This window comes from Sturnira hondurensis, unplaced genomic scaffold (assembly GCF_014824575.4).
Source record: "Sturnira hondurensis isolate 20B ecotype Veracruz unplaced genomic scaffold, ASM1482457v3 Scaffold0013735, whole genome shotgun sequence".
Classification (NCBI taxonomy): Eukaryota; Metazoa; Chordata; class Mammalia; order Chiroptera; family Phyllostomidae; genus Sturnira; species Sturnira hondurensis.
Window position 1 is genome coordinate 27682 of NW_028086366.1, and position 8088 is coordinate 35769.

Below are 8088 nucleotides of genomic sequence, written 5' to 3' on the forward strand. Positions count from 1 at the left end.
AGATTCTTTCATCTCTCTGCTCCCTGAGAGATTTGGTTCTTTGGAGGTAGGAAAGAAAAACAAAATTCCAGCTTGTGCCAGTTTTGGTTCTGGACATCTTCTCTGGCATTCTTTCCCTTTGGACTCTTTCCTCCCACTGGGATGCCACCTCTCATTAGGTATTTTCTCTACTAAGCAGGGAACCTCATTACTAGTGACTCCATTTACGATTCTAGAGGAAGATTCTGGATACACTAAAATATCTTCTTCTTTATCTCACCTGTCTTCTCTGGTATTGGCTTGCAGTCAGGGATTTTCACTCCTTCAATAGCATTTTCCCTTTTTTTTCTTCTTCTTGTTTTTTTTTTTAATCATGTTGGAATTATCTGTTTACTCAACCATCTTGTTTTGCAGTTTTCTACAAATATCAAACAATTACTGTAAGGCGGGCACTAAAATATATTCTGGGGATGAATAAGCAGTAAACCACTGTTTCTTCTCATAAGGAGCTCAGAGTCTAAACTTAGGACAAGATGTAAATAAGTGCAATATAGACATGCACTGTAATCCTGCTACATGGATTCAAAAATTACTCGCCACTTCTTGAGGAGAATAATAAATTCTTTACAAAAACCTATCATTAAACTGAATCCAGGAGGAAGATAGGAGTTATTTCAAGTGGAGAAAGGATAAGTGCACACCAGAGAGAGCCCACAGAAGATTAAAAGTGGGTATTAATTAAACTGTAAGGTGAACTTAGAAAATAAAAAATAGTTATTAAAATCTGAGAATAATCCAGGTCAGACAATGAAAATTGAAACATGGGTCTGGCCATATGGGAAGCAGCCAGATAACAGAGTCTTGTGTTTTGATTTTTGACTTTCATTTTATTTATTTTAAGTGGAATGTAATCAACAAAACAAATAAGCAAGTAAAATATAACCAGAAACACTGAAATAAAGAACAAAATGACAGCAACCAGAAGAGAGGGGGAGAGGGAAAATGGGAGAAAATGTGAGAAGGTTCATCAAGGGACATGTATAAATGACACATGGACAAAGCCATAGGTGATAGGTTTGAGGGTAGGACGCAGGGATGAGGAGGGTGAGGGGGTGGGGTGAAAATAAGACAACTGTACCTGAACAACAATAAGAAAATAATTTTTTTTAAGTTTTATTATTGTTCAAGTACAGTTGTCTCAATTTTTCCCCCATTACTCACCCCTGCCCTTCCCACCTCCCACCTCCCACATTCAGTCTTACCCTCCACCCCCTGTTGTCTTGGTCCATGGGTCCTTTATACATGTTCCTTGACTTGACACTTCTTTTTTTTCCAATTTTTTTATTTAATTATTTTTTTCCAATTTTTTATTTAATTCTTTTTCAAGTACAGTTTTCTGTCTATTTCTCCCATCCCATCCCACCCCTGTGCTCCCCCCCTCCCTCCCATTTCCACCTTTCTCAGCTGTTGTCCATGTGTCCTTTATATGTGATCCTCTAAATCCCTCCCCTATTTCCCCTGAAATTCCCTCCCCTCTCCCCTCTGGTCACTGTCCTCCTGTTCTCTAATTCAGTGTCTTTGGTTATATTTTGCTTGCTTGTTTGTTTTGTTGTTTAGCTTCCTGTTAAAGGTGAGATCATATGGTATTTGTCCTTCAACACCTGGCTTATTTCACTCAGCATAATATTTTCCAGTTCCATCCATGCTGTTGCAAAAGGCAGGAGCTCCTTCTTTCTTTCTGCAGCATAAAATTCCATTGTGTATATGTACCATAGTTTTTTGATCCACTCATTTACTGATGGGCACCTAGGTTGCTTCCAACTCTTGGCTATTGTAAATTGTGCTGCTATGAACATTGGGGTGCATATGTTCTTTGGGATTGGTGTTTTAGGGTTCTTAGGATACAATCCTAGCAGTGGAATTGCTGGGTCAAAAGGCAGGTCCAATTTTAGTTTGACAAAATTCCATACTGTTTTCCGTAATGGTTGTACCAATCTGCAATCCCACCAACAGTAGACCAGAGTCCCCTTTTCCCCACACCCTCTCCAACATTTGTTGTTTATTGCTTTGTTTATGATAGCCATTCTCACTGGTGTAAAGTGGTATCTCATTGTGGTTTTAATTTGCATCTCTCTGATAGTAAGCGATATTGAGCATCTCTTCATGTTTGACACTTCTCATTCTTTCCCCCATTATCCTCCTCTTCCCTCCCTTCTGGTTACTGTCAGTTTGTCCTTTATTTTCGTGCCTTTGGTTCTATTTTGCTCACTTGTTTGTTTTGTTGATTAGGATCCACTTATCGGTGAGATCATATGGTATTTGTCTTTCACCACCTGGCTTATTTCACTTAGCATAATGCTCTGTAGTTCCATCCATGCTATTATGACTGTAGGAGTTCCTTCTTTCTTTGTGCTTCATAGAATTCCATTGTGTAAATGTACTACAGTTTTTTGATCTACTTATTTACTTACGGGCACTTAGGCTGTTTACAGTAGTACTTGGCTACAAACATTAGGGTCATAGGTTCTTTTGAATTGGTGTTTCAAAACCCAGTAATTTCACTTTCATTATATTAATGTGATGTGTCATTGACTTTTTTAATATTGGAAAGTATTTTTATTTTTTAAAAAACTTACTTTTTAACTTAGAGAATTATTTATTGTTGATGTTATTACAGGTGTCCCCATTTTTCCCTCCTTTGCCCCCCTTCACCCAGCTTCTTCCCCCACCTCCTGTGTCCATGGACTATGCATATAAGCATGTACGTTCTTTTGGCTAATCTCTTCCAGTCACCCCAAACTCCTACCCTCTGAGATCTGTTATCATGTCCCACGTAGTCATGCTTCTGGTTTTATTTTCTTGTCAGTTTATTTTATTCATTAGATTCCACACACAAGTGAAATCATATATTATTTGTCTTTCTCTGACTGGCTTATTTTACTTAGCATAAAAATCTCCAGGTCCATCCATGCTGTTTCAAAGGGAAAGAGTTCCTTCATTTGTATGGCTACATAGTAATCCATTGTGTAAATGTGAGATTTGCATATGTTGAATCATTTTTGCATTCCAGGGGTAAACCCCACTGGAACATAGTAAATGATTTTTTTCTTGTACTGCTAAATTTTGTTTGCCAGCACTTTACTGAGAATTTTTATATCTATATTCATTAGGGATGTTGGCCTATAGTTGCAAGAAATAGTCTTAACAATCAAAAGTGTAGTTATAAAACTTACCAATTTAAAAATAAGATATAAGACTTTTAATTCATGTAAGTGGGATATAAATACCAGCTCTATTTATCTTGGGAGTCTAAAATGGAGAGAAGTAAACAATTTTATGGGACTTAAGAACATTGAAAGCAAAAATTAAATAAGGTAATGTAATGTCGGTAGAATAATGGAAATAACTAAATTTGCATGATTAATTGCTTTTACATATGAAGATATAAAGGATATTGCTTTTTAGGTATTTTAGTAGACCACATAATGTGTCAGGTGCTTTATCTGTTTTATCTCATTGAATTCTCCCAACACCTTGGTGAGAATAATTATTCCCATGTTAAACAAATCTTAAGGTATGTGTCTGATATAAGAAAATTAATAACTGGAAATTCCCTCACCTTCCTATCACAAGAAATTCTTGTTTGATGGGAGTCACTAGAGTGAAAGCAATAAGGAAAAGCAAGAATGAAAAAGAGTAGCTCATATGACTCAAGAGCCAGGATGTAGAAGGCACTCAGTGAATATGAGCTAGGCAGTGGTCTTACTCTTGCTCAAACAGCACTGGGTTGTATCAGGGGCCAGGAGCCAGCATATTTATACTTATTTATAAAGACCCTCTAAATAGAGTAGTATCAGTCTTTAATCATCAGAAATTAATAAATATCAGAAAAACGTCTGGCAGTCCAAATAGTATAATGCTAAGCAAAGAATAAAAAGCAGAACAGAAAGATCTGATAAGTCCAAATTCGGGGGGTGAGAGGGGAAAAAGCATCTTGGTTAGCTCTTTCCAAATTCAGTTCCTCTAAAGCACATGTTATTTGCTTCAACTGGAAACATTCATTCACAGCTCAAGATAAAATTCCCTCACTGCTCAGGCTTCATGTTTCTGCAAAATGAGAAGCAGATATTGTTCATTTTATCCAAGTAGGTATAATTGGGAGGACATTTGAGTATTCTTTATCCCTCTGGAGAAACTTCTGTGTCTTCTGTGTGATTCCTAGCTTGCTGTTGCACAGTCCCTCAGAAGAGTAATAACAAAGACGCATGGTTTGTTTTGTTCTATTAGCCTCTCCGAGAAGGAAGTGGTTTGAACTTGCAGCCAGGGGAAAATCGGGGACTTATTTTGGGATCTCTCAATTTATTATCTAAAACTTTTTGTTATTATTACCTATAAATATATTTGTTCTTGGACTATATCCTGAGAAGTAATAGGATGCCTGTAATTTTCCTCCAAATAATCCATGGGGGCAGGGAGTGAATAGAGGTACGGATGAAATAAAAGTTGTCATAAGTTTATGATTGTTATAGTGGGGTGATTGATACATAGGAGTTCAGTTGTCTGTTTTTCTACTTTTTAGTATGTTTGGAATTTTCTACTAACAGTAAAAAAATGTTAAAGATCCTGAACTGTAAAGAACTAAGATTAGTATCTGAATAAGACAGCCAGATCCAAGGAGTTTCTTCATAAGATGTATTTTGTAAAACAGATGAGAATAGATGATCTAGTATGTGTGCCTGTTCTTTTCTATCTGTGTAGATTTTCATCCCTATACTAAAAGCCTATTGCTATCAATGCCTGGGGCGGGGGGGGGGGGCTTCTGGAAGATAAAAGGGAAAATCTTTCCTCCCCAGTGGGTGCTCTGGATCTCATTTCTGAGCCAGAGCCATGTCCTCTTTCTCTCTCTCTCTCTCTCTCTCTCTCTGCCCCCATTTTAGGGCTCTGAGTCCTGCTAATATCATGGGGAGCTACTGCCCAGAGGTCTGGAAGTGAGTATGTTCAAACAAATCCCACCACCACCTGGAGCCCAGGAAATGAACTTCACACTAACAAGGACTTTCCCTTGGGAATGGTCTTCTTAGACTTTGAGAAAGTGACCCTTCTTTTTCAAACTTCCAGTCTATTACCAAGGGCTCTTCTTTATATGAAAACAGGCATCTCTTCCCTCTCCTTCCTCCATCTCCTTGTTCCCAACTGGCAGCTGGCATCTTCTGAAGGAGCTCAGACCCAGATGTCCAATTCCCACAGCTCCCTGAGCTCGATGCCCATGCAATGCCCATTGTCTTAGTGCCACTTCCTGGCAGGGTGATCCTGGATTCACTTCTCTGTCTGGAAAGACCATCTTTAGCTCTCTCTTGGAAGTCTGTACAGGTAAGAGGCTGAGGTAAAATACAGGGGGATATTGGAAATTTGGGGGCATCTAGAGTCCTCAGCTCTTGAAGCAGCATTAAGTTTCTTTGTTAAGAGTAGGAGAGAGGAGTCAAGAAATAGGGCACTCAGTTCTCATGGTCAGGGGTATAGTGTTCAGAGCTCAGGCTTTGGAGCTGGGCTATCTTAATTCCAGCTGTATTACTGACCAACTGTGAGAGTCCAGGTAAATTGTCTCACTTCCCAGAATCTCAATTCCCTTATATGTAAATCAGGGATAATAATATTATCAAGTCACCTAGTTCCTGTGTGCTTCAAATTAATGAATATATACAAATAGAATCCATGGAAACAGAAAGCAAAATGATAGGTACCAGATGATGGAGAAGAGGGGGATGGAGAATGACTAATTAATGGTGATTTCTTTTATTTTTTTAATATAATTTTTATTTAATTCTTGTTCACGTACAGGTTTCTGTCTTATATTCCCAACCCTGCCTGCCCCCCACTCCATGCTCCCCGCCTCCCTCCCCTTTCCACCTCCCACCCTTAGTTATTGTCCATGTGTCCCTTATACTTGTTCATGTGAGTCCATTCCCTTTTCCCCTATGATTCTCTCCCCTCTCCCCTCTGGACCTTTTAGAGAGATAAAAATGTTTTGGAACTAAATAGAATTGGTGGTTTTACAACATTGTGAGTGTGTTAAATACAACTGAATGGTTCAGTTTAAAACAGTTGATTTTGTTATGTGACCTTTTTGTCTCAATAAAAAAAGATAAATTTGCCCTGGCTGGCGTAGCTCAGTGGATTGAGCGCGGGCCTGCAAACCAGACGGTCGCGGTTTGATTCCCAGTCAGGGCACATTCCTGGGTTGCAGGCCAGTTCCTTGCAGGCTAACTACCAGCAGGGGACGCACAAAAGGCAACCATACATTGATGTTTCTCTCCCTCTCTCCTTCCCCTCTAAAGATAAATAAATAAATAAAATCTTTAAAAATAAAAGATAAATTAATAATATGTAAAAACAAGACACTGCCTTTCACCTGATAAGTCGATGCATTTTGTTGTTGTCATTGTTGTTGTTGTTGTTGTTGTTGTAACTCGGTCAAGGGTAGAGGCACCAGAGCAAAGGAGGAAACTCTGGCAAGGACCACCCAGAAACCACAGCAACCAGATTTGCAATGTTCCATCAATTCTAAAACTTTTTTGCAGAAAAGTTCATATAAGCCAGAATCTTAGTTCCTCCATCTAAAAATAACCACTGTAATCTCTTGTCAGTATGGCCATTTTCCATCTCTAAAGCACAATTTCTGAAATTAAAATTAACTTAAACCACATGCTGTCTAGATGATACTATTAGAGAGAAGGAAACTTTTGGAGGTAGCTTTTGGAGGTAGCTTGCTCAGGCTCACCCAGCTACCTAGTTGTATGCTGGAATTCAGACGGGGTTAATTTGAAGATGAGGAAGCTCTCAAACAATGTCCTGTAAGAAGCTCAGAGCAACTCCTTAAAAAGTAAATAGAAAGAAGGAGCTCCTATCTTTTACAACAACATGGATAGAACTGTAAAGCATGCTAGGTGAAACAAGCCAGGTGGTGAAAGAAAAATACCATATGATCTCACCTTTAACAGGAACCTAATCAATAAAACAAACAATCAAGCAAAATATAACCAAAGACACTGAAATTGAGAACAGGCTGACAGTGACCAGAGAAGAGGAAATTTCAGGGGAAAAGGGTGAAGGGTTTGCAGGAACAAGTATAAAAGATACATGGACAATAACAGGGTGGGGGTAGAAATGGGAACAAGGTGGGGAGGGCTGGGGAGGTGGTCTGGGATGGGGTAAAAGGCAGAAAACTGTATTTGAACAACAACTAAAATTAGTTTTTTTAAAAAGTAAATGAGAAAACTTGAGCCTTGAGAGGTGAAATAACTTGTCCAAAGCCACACAGCTAGAAAGTGGGAGAGCATGGACCCCATCTCAAACTACACCTTTCCGAGTTGATCATAAATTAGATGAGAGGTGAAATAGTCTTACTATGGAATATACTATAAGCATAAAATTTATTTATTATTTTGATATGGAACAGTTGTCACAATATATTGTACAATCCTGAAAGAATTTGCATAAACCTAAGTTGTGGTGTGACTCCATGGGAGGTGGGCATAGATGAAAAACTAATGATACAGTCGTAATACTTGGTAAAGCTGGGCAATAGGTACCTATTCTCCCTTTTAAAAATTGTTTCATAAAACATAATAATATCCGAATAATAGAAATACCAGAAGGAGAAGGAGAAGAACAAGGGATAGAAAACCTATTTGAAAGAGTAATGATGAAAAATTTTTCTAATTTCATGAGAGAAAAAGTTACACGAATCCAGGAATCACAGAGAGTCCCATGCAAGAGGAACCCAAAGAGGCCCACTTCAAGACACATCACCATTAAAATGGCAAAATTCCAAGACAAAGAGAGAATCTTACAGGCAGCAAGAGAAAAAAGAAAGTAACATACAAGGGAGCCCCAAAAGGTTAGCTACTGACTTCTCCATGGAAACACTCCAAGCAAAAAGAAAATAGCAAGAAATATTCCAAGTAATGAGAACCAGAGGCCTACAACCAACGCTACTTTACCCAGCAAGGCTCTGAATCAAGATAGAAGGCCAAATAAAGAGCTTCCAAGAAAAAAGAAGTCTAAAAGAATATGCCTCCACCAAACCACCTCTACAAGAAATACTAAAAG

General features: G+C 38.5%; 1 long non-coding RNA gene across 1 annotated transcript; it reads left to right on the forward strand.

Moving 5' to 3' along the window:
• The first annotated feature begins 4007 nt into the window (after positions 1 to 4007).
• On the forward strand, positions 4008 to 5757 carry LOC118998065 (uncharacterized). The gene is made up of 3 exons (XR_005068799.1): positions 4008 to 4124; positions 4917 to 4967; positions 5227 to 5757. It is a non-coding gene; the product is annotated as an uncharacterized LOC118998065 (long non-coding RNA).
• The last annotated feature ends 2331 nt before the right edge of the window (positions 5758 to 8088 follow it).